The following is an 18156-nucleotide window of genomic DNA, read 5'->3' on the forward strand; positions in this document are numbered from 1 at the left end:
GGGCATTTCTCGGGGAGGCCCCCTCCCGTTGTAGAAGAGATGTGGGCCGTGCGCCTCTCTCACGCCCAGGGCTCTCAGAGCTGCTCCTCTCGCTAATGTGCGGAGGCTAAGAAGCTGCCTGCCCACCCGGCACCGTCCTAAGTGGGGGGCCGTGCAGCCCCTCCCGGAGTTGCCGAGAAAGAAGATCTGGGAAGGGGACGACAGAGGCAGCTCTGAGCACAAGCACAGGGCAGGGGTCCACAAACAGAAATCAGGGTTGGGCCAGGGGACAGTGACCTGGGACTGGAAGGGAGTTCCACCTTTTCTGCCCCTCCCCTCGCACCAACACTGAGCATTCCCTCTGTTGCGAAGGTGGGTCACAGACCGCGGCGGGCGGGTGGGGCCCGCAGCCCTGGGGACCCCCCCCCCCCCCGCGCAGGAATCACGGCTACTTTCCCATCCTGTGAGAGTTGGTGCAGAGAGCATGAAATACTGTGCGCGCTCACTGCGGCTTCCAAATGACGGGGGGGCACCAGACCTGGCCGCTACGCCCTGATTTATCACCCTTAATAAAGAAGTGCATACCTTACGCGGCTATTCCGTCAATCCTGGTTTTGGGAAATGTTTGGATAAGTGTACTTTAGTATATTAGTTTCCTTTGTGATGTCAGTGAAGGGACGTCCAGCCTAAGAAAAAAAAGCCCTGTAAGGGTTTGTTGGAGCCAAACAGACGACAGTTGCCGGAAAAGCACAATCCCAGCAGGTTGCGAGAACGCTCTAGTGGGGAAGGGCAGTTTGGCACCTGACTTTACCCGTGAGAAGCAGAGGAGAGGAAGTGAGGAGCGGTAGGTGACACCCCCGCGGCGGGGGTGGGGCGGGGGGAAGCAAACCCGGGGAGTCTCTGGAATGGGGGAGAAAGGGAACTGGAGAGACGCAGGCTCCATGGACTGGGGGGTACGGGAGAGGGATCATGGACACCTACAGCCCACGGAGACGGTGTGTGGGGCACGGGAGAGGGTAATGGACGCCTACAGCCCACGGAGACGGTGTGTGGGGAACGGAGAGGGATCATGGACGCCTACAGCCCACGGAGACGGTGTGTGGGGCACAGGAGAGGGATCATGGACGCCTACAGCCCACGGAGACGGTGTGTGGGGAACGGGAGAGGGATCATGGACGCCTACAGCCCACAGAGACGGTGTGTGGGGCACGGGAGAGGGATCATGGACGCCTACAGCCCACGGAGACGGTGTGTGGGGCACGGGAGAGGGATCATGGACGCCTACAGCCCACGGAGACGGTGTGTGGGGCACGGGAGAGGGATCATGGATGCCTACAGCCCACGGAGACGGTGTGTGGGGAACGGAGAGGGATAATGGACGCCTACAGCCCACGGAGACGGTGTGTGGGGCACGGGAGAGGGATCATGGACGCCTACAGCCCACGGAGACGGTGTGTGGGGTACGGGAGAGGGATCATGGACGCCTACAGCCCACGGAGACGGTGTGTGGGGAACGGGAACAGCGAGGGGTGCTGTGGGCTCCTGCGGGGTGGGTGTGCCCTGGCAGGGTCAAGGAAAGGAGCGGACTCTGATACTCCAAAGGCCTGTTATCTTAGGTGTGAAAAGGCAGGCCCCCTGAAGGCGAAGGTTTATCTCCAAGGAAGCGGCAGGCCGAGGACAGAAACACCTGCGACCACCCGCTCGGGTTGGGAATTGTGTGTTCAGATCGTCCTCTGTGGCTGTTTTCAGTCTCTTGAGTTTGCAAGGCTGCTGTGCAGACCTTCTCGGGCTTGTCAGGGTTCGTGTGTGGCCCTTTTTTCATCTATAGTTGTGCTGTGTACTTGATTTGATTTATTTGTTTATTTTGAGAGAGCCAGGGAGAGAGACAGGAAGGGAGAGAGAGGATGAGGAGCATCAACTCACAGTTGCTTTTGCTTTAGCTGCACATTGAGCGTCTCGCGTGTGCCTTGATGGGGGAGGACCCTCAAACGGAGCCAGTGTCCCCCTCGCTCAAGCCACTGACCTTGGGCTTTTCATGCTGCGACCTTTGGCTCCAAGCAGGCGAGTTTTGGGATCGTGTGGACGATCCCCCTGCCTGAGCCAGCGACCCTGCACTGACAAGCTCCTACCCCCAGCCAGCATCCTCGGGGTTTCACACGGGCAACCCCAGTGTTCCAGGTGGATGCTTTAATCCCCTGCACCACCACTGGTCAGGCTACTTTGTTTTTGTATTTAGAGATATCCCTGTGAGAAAGGGTCTGTGGGAGCCGCCAGCCCTCAGCACGAGAGAGGTTACACGGCCAGCAGCCTGGCTGGGGGCGGCCCCATGCGGAGAGCAGGCCAGGCGGTCCCCAGCGTCCTAGTCCTGGGGCCACCCGGGCCTTTGTGTACTGGTGCTTGGAGTAGGAGTGGGTGGGGGGCAGGGAGAGCGACATTGCAGCCCCACGTGGACGTCAGTGCCCACTCTGAGGACCCCTTTGCTCCTCTCCAGGTAGGACTGACTGTCGGGAGGTGTGGGAGAGGCTTGCCCACCCAGGCGGTTGCCTGAATTCTTTAGACTAAAGACTGAATGTTGTGAGTATTGGCAAGTACATCGAGAACCCGAGAGAGAACTGATTTCAAACTTGCATAGATGCGCAGTCAGTCCACAAACAGGAGAGGACAGAAAAGCATTTCGGGGCGAGCTGAGGCCACACCGGGGAAAACCAAAGCTATTCAGGTCTTGGGTAGGGGGGTAGAGTCTCCTATCACCTTTGGTTGAACTGCGAGGGGCACTGACAGGAGGGGTCGTGCTGGAGGAAGGTGCGTCACAGGTACCTGGGGGGGGGGGGGGACAGCATCCGACACGGGGGACGAGGACACTCTTTCTGTGAAAATACAATTCAAAGGAACGTCCCCAGTTCAGCTGTGGGGCCAAGCAGTTCTGAAGCAAGGAGATACTTCCGTTCAGTGGAGTCCTGACGCTTCCTCGGTGTGACACCAGTCACCCTGGAATCCAGCTGGGCGGTCTCCGCGGACGGTGCACCCCGCTCCTCCGGGGGCCGGGGCGGCTTGACTGCACATTCCTCCCTGTGGTTTTTGGCTTTTTCTTGCAAATCAGAAATGGGCAAATAGAAAAATAATAAAGGAGGAAAAAGAAAAACCCCTCGTGAGGTTTCTATCCAGGTCACAAGAAGCTGGTGTACAGCATGCAACGACCTTGGTTCAACCGGACGAAAGATGCCTGAGCAAACTCTTGTAGCATCCTCCTTGGAAATGTTCTTTGTTGAGGTTTTTTTTTTAAGCAGTTCTTGGTTAGTCAATTTTCTGACTCCTTTTGGTTTTGTTAACTGGTTATTTCCTTTCTTCCTTCTGAACCTTTAAAAACATGATTTAAAGGGAAACAAGCAATAAATAAATCCTTACAAAGTGCTTTGCTTCCAGATGGGCTAATGGAGCAGGTGTGACGCTTACAGCTCCGGCCGGACCCCTGTGGGTCCCCTCTGGCAGTCTGCGGATGCCCAGGATCTCTGGTGCTCACACCAGAGGACGGGGGCCATGCCCGGGCCTCGGCACCGGACGCTGGGCCTGCCACCACACGGGCTCGCCTTGTCTCGGTAGGCGGGACATGTGGGCAGGAGGCCAGGGGGCCCCCTGGGAAGCCGGGCCTGGGAGCACAGCCCTTCCAAGCCTGTCAATTCTTGCAGTGTTTGAATAGGGAAGGCCTCTGTGCCAGGCTGCCTGAGAAAAGCTTATTTACTTTTGCCTGCGTAACGGGGGAGAATTAATAAACTGAGAATTGGGCCTGAAAGCTGATGGACATAACCTCGCCCTGAACCCACCCCCTTGAAGGGCCAGCTCACTTAGGGAATGCCGTCCACCTGCTGTCTGAGCTGGCCGGAACCCCGTCACGGGGCGGGGAGGCGAGGAACGCCATGCCTGTGGGAGGTCTGGGGCCAGGGGCCCAGGAGGGGACCGGGCTGGAAGGTGCTAAGGACCACCTACTCCAAACCCACCTCCACCCGCTGGGCTCAGAGAGGCCCCTGCTTCCCTTGGCCTCCATCAGCTGATTGCACGTGGTCTGGGTTTGCGGAGGCCACTTGGGTCAATGGAATGAGTCCCGGTTTGGACCTGGGGATCTGGGGTTGATTCTCTACTGGCTGAGGCCTTGGACACCCCTTGAAGAGGAAGGGATGGGCCCGTTGGGCCCCGGGGTGGGGAGGGTACTTCCTTGCTCTGCTTCTCAGGGTAGGAATGACATTTCTCCTCCTAGTAAGCTTTCTTCCTCTTCAGAAATGCGTCCCGCTCTCCTCTGCCCCTGGCGATCAGCTCCTCCTGCAGTCCATGGCCGAGGTCTCCGTGGGCAGAGACGCTGGTAAATTGTTAACACCTGGCTGGGGTACAGCCCACTGTCTAGCAACTGCCACTTTTCCTGGTGTAAACACTCCCTCGTGGCTGGTTTCAGACACCCCATCTGATGTCATTGAACACAGGGTTGGGAAAATAGGCACTCACCTGCTCTGGTGATGGAGGGGTAATTTGGTACCACTTTTGTGAAAGGCGATTTGGCATGTATCAAAATGTGTCTCTGACCCCATGATTTCACTTCTAGGAATTTAGGCTAAGGAAAGAATGGTGTGTGCCAAGGTTTAACTACAGAGTTGCTCACTGCAGCATTGTTTACAATAACAGAAGAGGGAAACAGCAGAAACATCTTGCAGTAAGATTTTTATTTACTCAGTTATGGGCGATTCATGGATTCATGACGTTGCCTTGTAGGAGAATATTTAAATGGCAAAAGGAAAGATACAGTATCTCGCCAAAGCAGATGACACAACAGGACAAAAGTTGGGTCAGCTTTGGGGAAAAGACTGGTTCACAGAGTAATTCAAAGAAATCATTGTATTGTATTCATACATTTCTGTGATTCTTAGCCAGTGGCTCTTCAGCGCCCAAGGGACAGTTGGCCATTTCTGGAGAAATTTTTGCTTGTCTCAACTTGGAGAAGGGTGCTGCTGACCACCCCAGGGCGCATGGGACCACCCAACCACAACAGAGCTGTCCGACCCCGAATGTTAATAGTGCTGAGTCTGAGAAGTCTTGCATAGTTATGCAGGTAAAAATCTGTATGTTCTAACAGTACTGAGCAATGCCACTGTGGTTGTAGATAACCAGTTCCTGGGGGAGTTACAGATCATACTGGCGCGGATGTAGCGGAGGGTTTAGAAAGCTATGTTTTCTTGAATCAGGAAGCAATGCCTATGTGATCAGAGGACATGTTTGCCTGGTCCTCTTTCCATGGTGAAATGTAGCCCAACCTCAGATGAAATTTATCCCAAATTCCAAGTTTTACTGTTAAGTTACAATATTTTGAATTAACTTGCTTTAACTAACTTTAAAATTCTTATAAAAAGAACTCGGAGAAGTAGAGAGAATAGTGGTAGATACCCAGGCCTATCATCTGGACGTCACAATGGACATTTTGTCCCATTTGCTTCAACACTTACCTTTTGCTGAAATATTTTAAAGAGAAGGTGACACATGACACTTCACCCCTCAATCCTTCAGAGTGCCATCGTGAAAAATAGCACTCTCCTACGTCTCGGCTCCTTAGCACCCTTGCACCTAACAAAAGGAACAGTTCTGGAGTAACGTCTGATACCAGTTCATCTTCAGGCGTTCTCGGTTCTCCCTGGAATGTCTTTTATAGCTAGTTTGCTCAGCAGTTTAATTATTAAAGCGTTAGGCAATGATGTGCTTGACAAACCCTTATACTGAGAAGCACGTCTGGGTCCCCGGGCAGGGGCTGCTTTTGAGGATGGAATGCACATGGAGTGACGTGCCAGATGCAACGGGCTACCCACATGTTACATGTGACCGTCACTGACCTCACGCTGTTAAAGAAGAGGCGGGGCCACGTCCAGCCCCAACTCGGGCCCAGCCTCTGGTTTCGGGGGTGGACGGTAGCACGTTCTGGGCTTCCTTTGGGGAAGGGGCGGCTCCACAGCAGAGGGGACAAGGCAGTGAGACACCATCGTAAATCCTGGCCACACCTTCACGGCGGGAGGAGCAGAGGGTGCGGACGCCAAGAGACACCCAGCAGTGACTGAAGGTGCTCACCGCGGCTCCCCCCACCCCCCGGCCCTGCTAACATCCGGCTGAGGGGGCAGGGGTGGGAGGGGGATCCTGTGCATTTGGGATGTTGTGCAGCTGGATAGTTGTGATAAACAAATGCACGCTGCGGGCAAAACAGCCCCTGGTTGGGAACCACTGGGTCCGGCTCAGATTTCCTGGCATCACCCAGCCCCCTAGAATGCCCCGGAAAAGGAGCTAGAGCCCTCGCCAAGGGAACGAGAGATCTGTGAGTGGGACCTTCTCACTCTGCCCTGGCTGGAGACCAGAGGATCCCATTCGTATTAGGTTGGGCTGAATGGAACTGCCATTTTATTTGACCAGTTGTGACCTACAGAAATGGCCGCGTCACATGGCCCAATGGACTGTTTACTTCCCCTTGGCCAGGTGGCCCTGTGCGGGGCAGCCTGCAGGGGCCATCTCTCTGTCACCCCTTGTTGGGCAGATAAAATATATTATGCTCACTTTGTTAAAGATGGCGCTGCCCACATGAAGGCCATCACCCAGGTGATATTAATGTGTGTTAGGGGCGGGCTGTGGGCAGGCAGGATCCTTATAGCCTAGGGCTTAGTTTTAGGACTAAGCCTTTCCCACGCTTTTTGATGTGGGGTGGTACAATCCCATCATGCCCCAGATAAGTGACTTTGTGTTAGAGACTTCCCTATTTTGTATATTGTATTAAAGGTTTTGATTTCTACACTATAAAATGGGGGCAGAACAGGAGCTTGCTCTCTCGGTTCCTGAGATTAGCATTAGAGAGCAGAGAGGCCATGTGGAGGAGAGGAGAAGCAGCCAAGATGGCAGAGTGCTAAAGGAAAAGTGAGTTTGTGCAGGGAGAAGGAAGGAGTTGGGGAACAGAGGTGAATAAGTCTGGTGAGCTAGAAACCTTTGATTCTAGGAAACTCAGATAAGTCAGTGGCTTTGTGAGCACTGAATGGGTTTTGGAGCCCAGTGTGTGTTTTTACTTGCCCACCGGGTGCAAGCTAGGATTAAAGGTGATGGCCCACCAGTTTTTGGCTCCATTGTTTCTTTACTGACTGTCCGAATCCAATGCGAACCTGCATGGGCCAGGCTGCTGTGATGGTGGCCCTGGACACTGGCTTTACACCCCTCCTCACCCTGTATCTCTCTCTGACTCTGTTTCTCTGCCTTTCTCTTTGTCCTTGGCTCCCTCTGTCCTTGGTCTCCACCCTTCTCCACCACCTTTCTTTCTTATTCCCTCACTCTCCCGGGTCCCCTCCCCCTCCGCCTTTCTGTCCCCTTTTTAGGGGCTGCACAAAAGGCCAGAGCAGAGGTCAGGCTGGGGGTGAGCAGGGCTGGGCCAGATCAGCGGCTCCCACCCCTCCAGGGGCCCGGCCCCCCAGGGAGCACAAAGGAGCCATTTGCATTGCGTGTTTCAGGCCCCCCGCTGTGTCCCTGTGGGGGAGGCTTTGCAGGTGGGGCTACCACCAGCCCAGAGAAGGACAAAGGGCAAGCTGGGAGGCCAGAGGAGCAAATGGGGGTGGAATCTTTAGCTCTTTCCCACTGGGGATTCAAGGGGGGTGACTGATGGGAATGGGACAAGTGACAGGTGTCAGTGAGAGAGAGGATGGGAATCCCAGGACCTGCCCCGTGTCACACACTTGTCACAGGGTCCTTGTTGGCAGAGGAGGGGAGCTGGCAGGCTGCAGAACTAGGCTGAAGCATAGTGGATGCAGAGATATGCCACCACGCCCCGCCCCAGAGGTGGCCCCTGCCCAAAGCTGTGTGGGACGCTTCCCTTGAGGGTTTCTGCCGAGGTCCTGGGCTGGGCGCTGCTGGGAAGGGGTGCACGGGGAATGGGCCATGCCGGGCGCCCTGGCCCAAGGTCCCAGCACACAGTCTTCCTGTCCGACTGCTGTCACCGTGTCATGGGGAGACTTTCAACAGCCTCAACAGCCGCGACACTGGAGTGAGTCAAGTCCTCAACCCCAGAGGTGGGGGCTGGGCAGCACCCACAGTGGGCCCTTTGAGTTCCTAAATACCCTGCCGGATGTGGAAAATGTTAGTCTGCCCGAACTACCCCAACAAAACACCATAGCCTGTGTGGTTTAACCAACAGAATTATTTCTGTTCTGGAGACAGCGTCCAAGGTTAGGCTGTGGGCCCCATTGGGTTCTAGCGAGGACCCTCCTCCTGGCTGGCAGGCTGCTCACTTCTTGCTGGGGGAGAGATCTCTGGTGGTTTTTCTTAGAAGGGCCCTAATTCTATTCTCATGGGCCCCACCCTCTTGACCTCATCTAACCCCACTTACCTCTCAAAGGCCCCACCTCTAGATACTATCACATTGGGGATGAGGGCTTCAACACAGGAATTTTGATGGGACACATTGCAGTTCACAGTAAGTAGTAATAGCAACAATCCTATATATAATCATTTACTTAAGAGCATGGGTTTGGAGTATTTCATGGCCCTACCCCACCCCAGTTAAAGTGTCCTGCAAGCCACTCGGTAGCTTTGGTCTCAGTCTTCTCTCTGAAATGAGGGATTTGGGCTAAATGATTGATTTGATCCCGTCCCAGCTCAGAGTTTCAAGCTGGTTGGGAGGTCCACTGGTCATGGGGCCTGGTGACCACAGAACCTGGGCCTTACAGGCTCTTTCAGGGTTGTGTTGAGAGGACTGTGGGCGATTTGGACCGGGAAGGGAGCCCAGCCCAGGGGAGGGAAGGAGAAGAGGAGAGTGGACTGGGGACACCGCCCGCCCGTTTGCCAGGTGTCCTCCCTGCTGTGGATGCAGACCTGCAGGGTTGGAAGCACCAATGCGGTGTCAAGGCCAGGGCGGCTGCCACATCCAGTATGGTGCTCAGCCCGTCCCCAGCCCCCGCCCCGCCTCCTGTTGAACAGGACTCTGCTCTCTGCCGCACCGTCCCTGTGCTCCTAAAGCTATAGGGACAGCCACACAAAACAAGTCCCTGCTCTACCCCAAGATGGGACTGCACAGATTGGGGACCTTGTGTCTTTGCGCACAGGGCAGAGCACCGAGCTTTCACTCTGTAAGAGCAGTGGGGGCGTGTCTGTTTCCTCTTCCTTCCACTGGGAGGCCAGCTGCTCCCTAGGGAAGATGGTGACAAGTGTCGTTCACACCGTTCTGTGGTCTCTGTCCAACTGTAAAGTGTATTGTAGGGTTGAGGAAAGGAGAAAGCCTTCTTGTTTGTAGATTAGAGCCAGGGTCCAAAATGAATGTACTGTGTGCAGTGAGGTACCTGGAAGCCAGTGGTGTGCTGGAGCCAGCATTCACCTGTTCGCACCGGCTCATGACAGCTGCCTGTGGGCATCTCTTCACAGCTCTGCCTTTGGGGCATCGTGCTGGTATCTTGACATTGGCCATGACGGGAATATTTACATTTTGGAAACTGGCAGATGCTACAGATCAAGGTTCTTCTTTCCAGAGAGCTGGTTGTTAACTATTTCTCAGTATTTCTTCCAAAAGGCATCCTGGGAGTGGGCTTTAGGATCTTGAGACCAGTAGGGAACCTAGAGATACGATCTGGTCGCCACGTTTGGCAGACGGGTAGTCTAGGCCCAGAGGAGAGCAGTGACTTGCCCGCGGGTAGATGGCATCGTGAGCACCCGGTTTCTCATTTTGTTAACCAGAATGCCCCAGGCAAGCATCCTTGCAAGTGCTAAGTTGTACAGAGAAGTCAGAGCTGGGGGCTTGGAAAAGAGTCCTCCTGCTGATGAGGTTAGAAGGTCATGGATGTTTGTGGGAGCCACTTTAGTGAAACTGCTTTAAGATTTTCTTCCAGCCCAAATGGGCTCGGCTTCTACCCACTGCCGCCCCTCTTCCCCTGCTCCACCCACCCACCCACCAGGCAGGCAGGCTGGGACACTTCCCTGGTTGCCTGGCCAAGCATGCCTTTTGTCCCATGAGGTCACCGCCTCCAGTCCCAGGATGAGAAGTTGTCCTTTAGCATCTAAAGTATCGCTGCAGGCCATGACGTCTGTCCAGCAGCTCCCGCCTTCACCGGCTGAAGAGGTCTCTGAGGGGGCAATGATCTTCTTCGGGCCGATGGCCCAGGGCTGCCCTGGCTCTGGACCTCAGCCCTGTCCTTCTTCCTCTTTGTGGCAAACGTACCGCTGTGGACGGGCCAAGGGGAGGAAATCCAGCCACTCATTTGGGCTGCCCAGGGCCCTGGTGTCTAAGGGGCCCCAGAGGCCCTAAGACAGGGACTCTTGTGCAGATGATTTATTGCATGGGTGTTCTCAGGAGAAACAAGTAAGGGAGTGAGGGAAGCAGGACTGGGCTGGGGGGGGGGGAGGCTGGGGACGCCTGTGCGGTCAGGAGAAGTCAGGTCTCAACAGGACCCCGTGGGGAGCCGGAGAGGTAGTCCCGCTGCGAAGCAAGAGGGCTGTCCATGGAGCTGACCGTTGGCTCTGGGCTGCCTCCCGGGAAGGGGTATGTGTCAGCTCCCAGATATTTCCAAGCAGAGTGGTTTTGTTCAGCCAAGGGCAAGCCTTCCGAGGAAGGACTGGTGTGAGCTGCTAGCCGCCAGGGCCGGCAGCAGCTGGCAGGAGGCACACTGGCCCAGGACAGGGGCTCTGGGCAGGGCACCAGCCACATCTGCTCCACTTGGTAACTTACTGAGGGGAAGGCGAGTTTTATTGGGATTTAGGGACCATCACTTTTCCACTCTCCAAAGCCCTATACTGTAGAGAGACCTGGTGGCTGTTCTCTGGGGCCCCATGTCCTCCTTCTGATGTGCAGTGAGTCACTCAGTCACGGCACGGCCGGTCTTATGATATCTCTCTTCTCTGCTATGCACACCACGGCTCGTGGTGTCCTCAGTCAGACGCTCTGTACCTTTCCGTGATTGGCCAGGGAAGGCTACACGCTGTAACAAGCAGCCCCAACCGTCTGTCACAGCAACACAGGTGTCCTGGTTGCGTGGCTCTGTTCCAAGCAGTGAGTCAGGGTTCAGGACTCTCTCATCATGTGGTTCTGCCGTCCCCTAGGGCCTTGGACTCATTGCTGGTTTGAAAAGAGAGCACATGGAGTAAAACATAGTTTTGAAAGGATCCTGCGTCATTTTTACCCACATCCCATTGGTCAGAACGTCATCACGTGACCACACCTCACCACAAGGGTGCTGGGTAATGTAGTCTATAAGCCCAGGAAGACAATGAAATGGTATTTGGTAACTACGCATAGCCTTTGCCATAGACCTTTCTGGCCTGTCATTTTGGAGCCACAGTTATTGGCATCAGAAAGTGATGGTGGTGAACAAAGGGCCTTTCCTCCATGCAGGAAGCAGTCCTGGCCGAGGGATGTATGCCCAGCATGGCAGCCACGAGGGTTTGAGGTATAGACAACCCCAGGGTCCAAGGCTTGACCTCACTGGCACTGGCTCAACCAGCTGGGCTAACTGGTCAACCAGCAGCTGGGGGTATGCTGCAGGGTGACAAGCATCTCTGTCTTTCATGACCTTCCCAGGGAGCTGCGGCTTAACCTCTCTCTCCCCTCTGCCTCGCTGAATCACTCTTTCTTGTTGACAGCAACCCTAGGCTGTGCCCATCGTTGGCTCTTGCTGGAAAAGCATATCGAGAGCCAACTGGATCCCCGTTGGGACCTCTTTGTTTTCCCCACTGAACACAAAATCCCCTGTTCCCTTGGAGAGCCGACAAGGAGACCCCGTGGGGCTGGCCCTGTGGGAGCAGATACCAGTGAATACAGCGCCCGAATGGCTTCAGCTTATTAAAGGCGACTACACAGGATAACTCTGCCCTCCGAGTGGGACACAGAATGGAGGGCACAGAGCTGCTACAGCGGATTAGCGGCCACAGACTGATGGAAGCAGGTGCAGCCTTTTCTGCAACTTGGAAGGGTTTATGAAGTACTGATCTTGTGCTCTATAAATCCTTCTCTTGGCTTCATCCTGGCTACGGGCTGAGAGTGGGGATTTCTTGTTCAGCCGGCCTTGGTAGTGGTTTTGAGACACCCCCTCCCTCTCCCTGCTCTCAGCATTTCTGGGGAATTCTGACCCGACGGTTTCTGCTCCTTGTCTATTTGTTCATTTCCTCATCATGTGTTCATCGTCAGCTACACATTCACTGAGGGCCCGTGTTAGGTGCTGGGGTTAAAGAGATGGTTCTAGAACAGGGATCCCCAAACTTTTTACACAGGGGGCCAGTTCACTGCCCCTCAGACCGTTGGAGGACCGGACTATAAAAGAAACTATGAACAAATCCCTATGCACACTGCACATATCTTATTTTAAAGTAAAAAAACAAAACGGGAAACAAATACAATATTTAAAATAAAGAACAAGTAAATTTAAATCAACAAACTGACCAGTATTTCAATGGGAACTATGCTCCTCTCACTGACCACCAATGAAAGAGGTGCCCCTTCCAGAAGTGCGGCGCGGGCCGGATAAATGGCCTCGGGGCCGGCTGTGGCCCGCGGGGCCTGTTCTAGAACATGGAGCCCTGAGTTCAAGGGACCATCATTTACTCCGCAAGAGAGACACACGAAGAGGTGATTCTAGTTCAGACTGTTACCTGGTAGCATAGAGCCGGCGTACACATGTCTGTAGATGCCCGCGTGGCCTCCTGTGGGCTTCCCAACATCAGCCATGGCTGCGAGCTCTGTTCTGCCCTCACTGCATGATGCCTTAAGTCCAAGGAGGCTCGTCACCTCTCCAGGTAGGCTGCTGTTTCCTCACGGCACGGATGGCAGGGAAGGAGAGCCAGTGGTGGAGCTAGAAATTATTTGGGATCCATGAGCAAAACTTCTGCAAAGTCTTTCTTATGGGCCAGGATTTGCATCTTGCAGAAAGCTTAGGGGGCTGCCCTCTTTGGGTTCTGATGGGGATTCGGTCTCCATGTCTTCCCCTCATAGCGCTGGGGACATCCCTGTTCACCCCAGTCAGACCCTTCCTCGGGCTGGGCAGCCCCTCTCTGGCCAGCAGAAACCTCTGTCCCGTCTGCTCCCCACCAAGGCTTACAGGGCTCGTTTCTGGGGCAAGAGTGTTGATTTTTGACTCTGACGGAAGATGTTTGAATTTGTCCCGTGGCTCAGAGTTTCGATGAGCATGTGATAGTGGAGACAAGGACATGGGGGCTGATTTGGATCTCAGGGCTGCCATAAAGCCTGACTCACCAAGGACAGGGGCACAAGAAGTCTGAAGGCTCGGAGGGCACTTGTCCCCGGGGCCCAGGTAGCTGTTCTGCAGTTTCTAACAGAAGCAGGTGCTTTCGGGATGTGAGTGGAGCTAAAGGGCCTCTCCCACACATACGGCCTCCTTTCGGGGTGAAAGCTGGTTAGTTTTTTGTCCACCTGAATTGTGCTGGAAGCGTTTCCAGGGACCTGGTGTGTGAACTTGCCACGGGGCAGGTACAGCACTGGGGCGCTCTGTGGGGCTCACGGCCTTGCCTGAGCTCCCAAGGCACGTCCTTCTCTTGTTCTGGCTGCCTTTGGTCTGCAGGTGGTGGGCAGGGTTGGGGACATGACTCCCAGGGTTTCCTCTGTGACCGGAAGGCTAGATGGAGCACCAGTTGGGAATCTTGTATCTGGGGAGTTCATGGAGACAGAAAAGGTGGTTAAGAAATAGTCGACTGCCCTGGCCGGTTGGCTCAGCGGTAGAGCATCGGCCTGGCGTGCAGAGGTCCCGGGTTCAATTCCCGGCCAGGGCACACAGGAGATATGCCCATCTGCTTCTCCACCCCTCCCCCTCTCCTTCCTCTCTGTCTCTCTCTTCCCCTCCCGCAGCCGAGGCTCCATTGGAGCAAAGATGGCCCGGGCGCTGGGGATGGCTCCTTGGCCACTGCCCCAGGCGCTAGAGTGACTCTGGTCGCAACAGAGCGATGCCCCGGAGGGGCAGAGCATCGCCCCCTGGTGGGCAGAGCGTCGCCCCCTGATGGGTGTGCTGGGTGGATCCCGGTCGGGTGCATGCGGGAGTCTGTCTGACTGTCTCTCCCCGTTTCCAGCTTCGGAAAAATACAAAAAAAAAAAAAAAAAAAAAAAGAAATAGTTGACTGGTATAAAAGATCAACTTGGTCATCTTGTGAAAGCCAGGATGTGTCCAGGTGGGGCGTGCAGGGCAGGGATGAGGTTCCTTGGTGACCTCTGGTCCCTAGGCCCCTCAGTGGCTCTCGGGAAGGACTGCCAGGGTTGCTCATGGCTTTGGGGACAAAGACCCCTCTGGATGGCCCTGACTGAGATGAAGGGCCGCTGGTGTTAGCCAAGCTGCCTCCGTTGGCAGGTGACCTTGGGCACTGAACATCCTGGGCCTCCGTTTTCTCTATGTGTAAGGGAGGAGGCAATCCCAGTTCCGCCTGCCGGCCTCCCTATCGGCCCCTGTGCTGCTCAGATAGGGCTGTGGGTGGAAAGGGCTTTGGTGAGGGCTGCCCAGTTGCAGGCTCACCAGTGTCCCCTGGAGATGGGCTGAGCTCCAGCTGGGCCACGTGGTGGGACACAGTCTCCCCCCAGGAGGAGGTGGTGGCTGCAAGCAGGGCGCTGGGCGGGCCCCGCCGCTGGGGCTGGTGGGGGGCAGGGTCTGCCACCGTCTCCGTGGGGGGTCTCGTCCCTCCGCCTAGTTCACGCTGGCCGGGGAGGACCGGGCTGGCAGCCGAGGGTCAAGAGAAGATTCTGGGTGCCCAGGAGCCGGCCCAGCCCACAGAGTCTCCTGCCTCTAGTCAGGAGGACTTTCTGCCGTCCTGAAGCTCTGGGCAAGAGGCTTTAATCTAATTACATGCTTTATTTGAGCCAATTTGTTTCCCAATCCATCTTGTTCAGCAAGAAGAAAGAGCATGCTGGGGACTGACGGCACCCTCTGGTTCCCAGAGGAGAGGGGCTGCTGTCCCCCCTCACGTGCCCTGCACAGGCCGCCCTGCCCAGCCCGGCCACGCTACCCCCAGACTGGCTGCAGTCTGCCCCTGCCCAGCCCGGCCATGCTACCCGCAGACCGGCTGCAGTCCGCCCCTGCCCAGTCCGGCCACGCTACCCCCAGACCGGCTGCAGGCCGCCCCTGCCCAGCCCGGCCACGCTACCCCCAGACCGGCTGCAGGCCGCCCCTGCCCAGCCCGGCCACGCTACCCCCAGACCGGCTGCAGTCCGCCCCTGCCCAGCCCGGCCACGCTACCCCCAGACCGGCTGCAGACCGCCCCTGCCCAGCCCGGCCATGCTACCCCCAGACCGGCTGCAGTCTGCCCTGCCTAGCCCGGCTGCAGGCTGCCCTGCCCGGCCACGCTACCCCACTACCCCCAGACCGGCTGCAGGCCGCCCTGCCCCACCGGGGTGCCCTGGGGCTGCTCCACCTCTTCTCATCTGCAAAGGGAGGAAGGCTTGGCTTGCTGGTGTTCTTTCCTACCCCAGAGTTCCCGGAGTCCCAGGCATTGGGTGGGACTGGGACAGGGTGGGCTTCCCAGGCAGACAGCCTGCAGGGACCGCGCTTTCCCTGAGGTCGCCTGACTCAGAGCCTTCCTGGCTTGTCCTGTAAGACCTGCCCTTGGAATTCCAGGCCTGTTATGTTAAATCTGCAAATGCATTTTCATATTAAGGCAGGGGATTTAGAATCTGTGTTATTAAAGTCCAAAGAAAACAGCAGAACCCTTCAGACCTCCCCGGAGACGGGAGATGTATCGGCTCCTGCTGCCCTCCCCAATTGTCAGCTCTTCGTTTCGCTCCTTTTCCCAAATTGTCCCTTTCCACCCTCTCTTTCTTCGGAAGCCCACTTCCGGCCTTTGCCTTCCTGCCGTTGGGACAGGCTCGCTCCCCTTGGCGGGCTCCCTTGCGGGTGCTGGTGTCTCCTGCCCTAGGGGACTGAAAGAATGGCTAGGGCCACAGGCCACCTTTGCGAGATGGTGGCAGCTGGGTCCCCCTTTTATTCAACTCATTCAACAAATATTTGCCGAGAGTTTGTATGTGTCCTGGGCTCTGGAGAGTGAACAAGGCAGTGAGTGGCCTCTGTCTTCGGGAGGGAGGTAAGGAGGAAAGAAACGAAATTGAAAAATGTGTGGCCGCCCTGTGTGACCAGTGCTGGGGAGGAACCAGGTCCCCTCGAGATGAGTTTGCTTTTTAAGACCTCCAAAGCTCAGTCAGCACATACGTACTTGGGTGAGAAATTTTAAAAAAAAATTCTTTTTTTTCGGGATTGGCTTTCCTTTCATCATTCCCAAATTATAGTAAAAATAATGTTAGCTAACACTTTTAAGAGCTTATCCCATCAGGCTTCGTCTCACTAGAACTTCAGGGAATTTGCACACTCTCACCCCCATTGAAGGAACGAGGAATCTGAGGTCCAGAGAGGTGCAGTAACGTGCTCGCAGACACATAGCATGCAAGTCACGGAACCAGCGTTTTGAGCTCCTCCATAGCCTGTCTGCTAACTGCCGCCTGGCACCCTGCAGCCCTGAAGTTCATCCCTATTCTGAGACAGACCTCTACCACCTGTGCGGTGGATTGTATCCTGGCTTCCGGTAGAGGCGATCTGCCAGGTGGATTCTCCAGACCCCCAGAACAGCAGGCTACGAAGTGCAAAAAAGCCCTGAGACCCAGACCACGAGGGTGCTGCTCTTCCGATGTGAGCTGCACATCACGCCTAGGAGTCAGGACCTCATCATGTCCAGTGTGAGTCCAGAAAGTATAGCAGGTTTCAAAGATGCCCAAGCCCACCACCCAGCCTTCGCACAGGTGCACCCAGAGTGAGTGCTGGGTGGGCCGACCGCATCTCATTCGGGGAGCCTGGCTTTGCGGGCTTGCTGGTCCGAGCCGTCTTAGCATCTCACGGAAGCAACTGCATTCAGCTGTATTTTACAGCACTGTATTTGTGGTCACACGGGGGCTCCGAGTTCATGTTCCAGTGGGTTCCGTGGGCACTCATAAGTGACCCACACTGTGCCAGGGACCAAAGTTGGACTCCCTGCTGGGAGAGGAGGCAAAGAGATGGTCCCAGACCCTGAGGTGGGGTGGTGAGAACACAGAGGTGCCCAGCTGTGCTTGGGAGCAGGGAGGAAGGCCTCTCAGGGACATGACACGAAGTGGGTTGCCAGGAATGTCGCCAAGGGGGGGAGAGGCATTGAAGTCTGAGCCGGTGGATGGCCTGCAGTGGCACCTCTGCCTTCTCCGGGGAACAGGGGCTGTGGCTCTGTCCTTCCCAGACATTCTGCACACACTACGGTTCAGGTGCCATTCGCTGGCGTGGAGGAGGAGGAATGTGAACGGAGAAAATGTCCCAAGGCCATGGGCCTCAGGGACAGACCAGGTCCTAGCTGTGGATCTGCTGTCCTCTTCATCTGGACCCTTCTCTCCCCAGACTGCCGCCTGCTCTGGGCGTGCAGCGTAGCCCAGAAAGGACCTCTCGGGCAGATGTGCTTCTCCTGGGAGCTCCGTTGCTCAGACCCACCACGCCCACTGGCTTCTGCTGAGGGCCTGGGCCAGCTCACTCCCACTCAGGTCTGAGCTCCCCGCCTTGCCTCGTGAGGCCCCTGGTTGGGCCCACATTCCCGCCGCTCCAGCATCATTCACCCTCCACCTGTCATCGTTCTGCTGGGGCCCTCTGAGGCCACCTGGAACCCACCCCACCCAGTTAGCAGCAGCTTCTCATCCTTGAGGTCCCAGCCCCAAGGTCATCTCCTTGAGAGACCGTCTCTGACGTCCCTCATCACCGTCACCACACTATAGTATGTCCTCCTAAACCTTTATGAATAGGTAAGACATGTAGTATAATTACTGCTCCCATTTCACTGATGGGGAAACTGAGGCTCGGAATGGTCAGATCATCGGGTTGATGACTTGATGATTCCTTTGTGCCAGAAACAACCACTTTCTCGGGAGGCCCCTCAAGTCGACTTCCGCCCGGGGGCCTCGGTGGGGACGTGGCCAGGATGAGCTCAAGGAGGTCTTTGAAGACGGGCACTTGAGGTGGAAACGTGCAGGTTTCGTTGGGGAAGAAAGGAGGATAGACTCTGAGGAGGCGGTAGACTTGGCAGACCGAGGCCTGCGGTTTGAAGCTCTCACAGCGGGTGGCTCTCCAGGGGGGTCTGCGGGAGGGGGGCACTGGGCTGGCAGGAGCTCCGACCCCTGCTCCAGCCAGCGGAGCCCCTGGGAAG

General features: G+C 56.0%; 1 protein-coding gene across 2 annotated transcripts in view; it reads left to right on the plus strand.

Annotated features, from left to right (window-relative positions):
• The window catches only part of NTN1 (netrin 1), a 213781-nt gene that overhangs the window by 160524 nt on the left and 35101 nt on the right, over window positions 1–18156 (plus strand). The gene's annotated exons all lie outside the window — the stretch shown is intronic.

Source organism: Saccopteryx bilineata, chromosome 2, assembly GCF_036850765.1.
Source record: "Saccopteryx bilineata isolate mSacBil1 chromosome 2, mSacBil1_pri_phased_curated, whole genome shotgun sequence".
Taxonomy (NCBI): Eukaryota; Metazoa; Chordata; class Mammalia; order Chiroptera; family Emballonuridae; genus Saccopteryx; species Saccopteryx bilineata.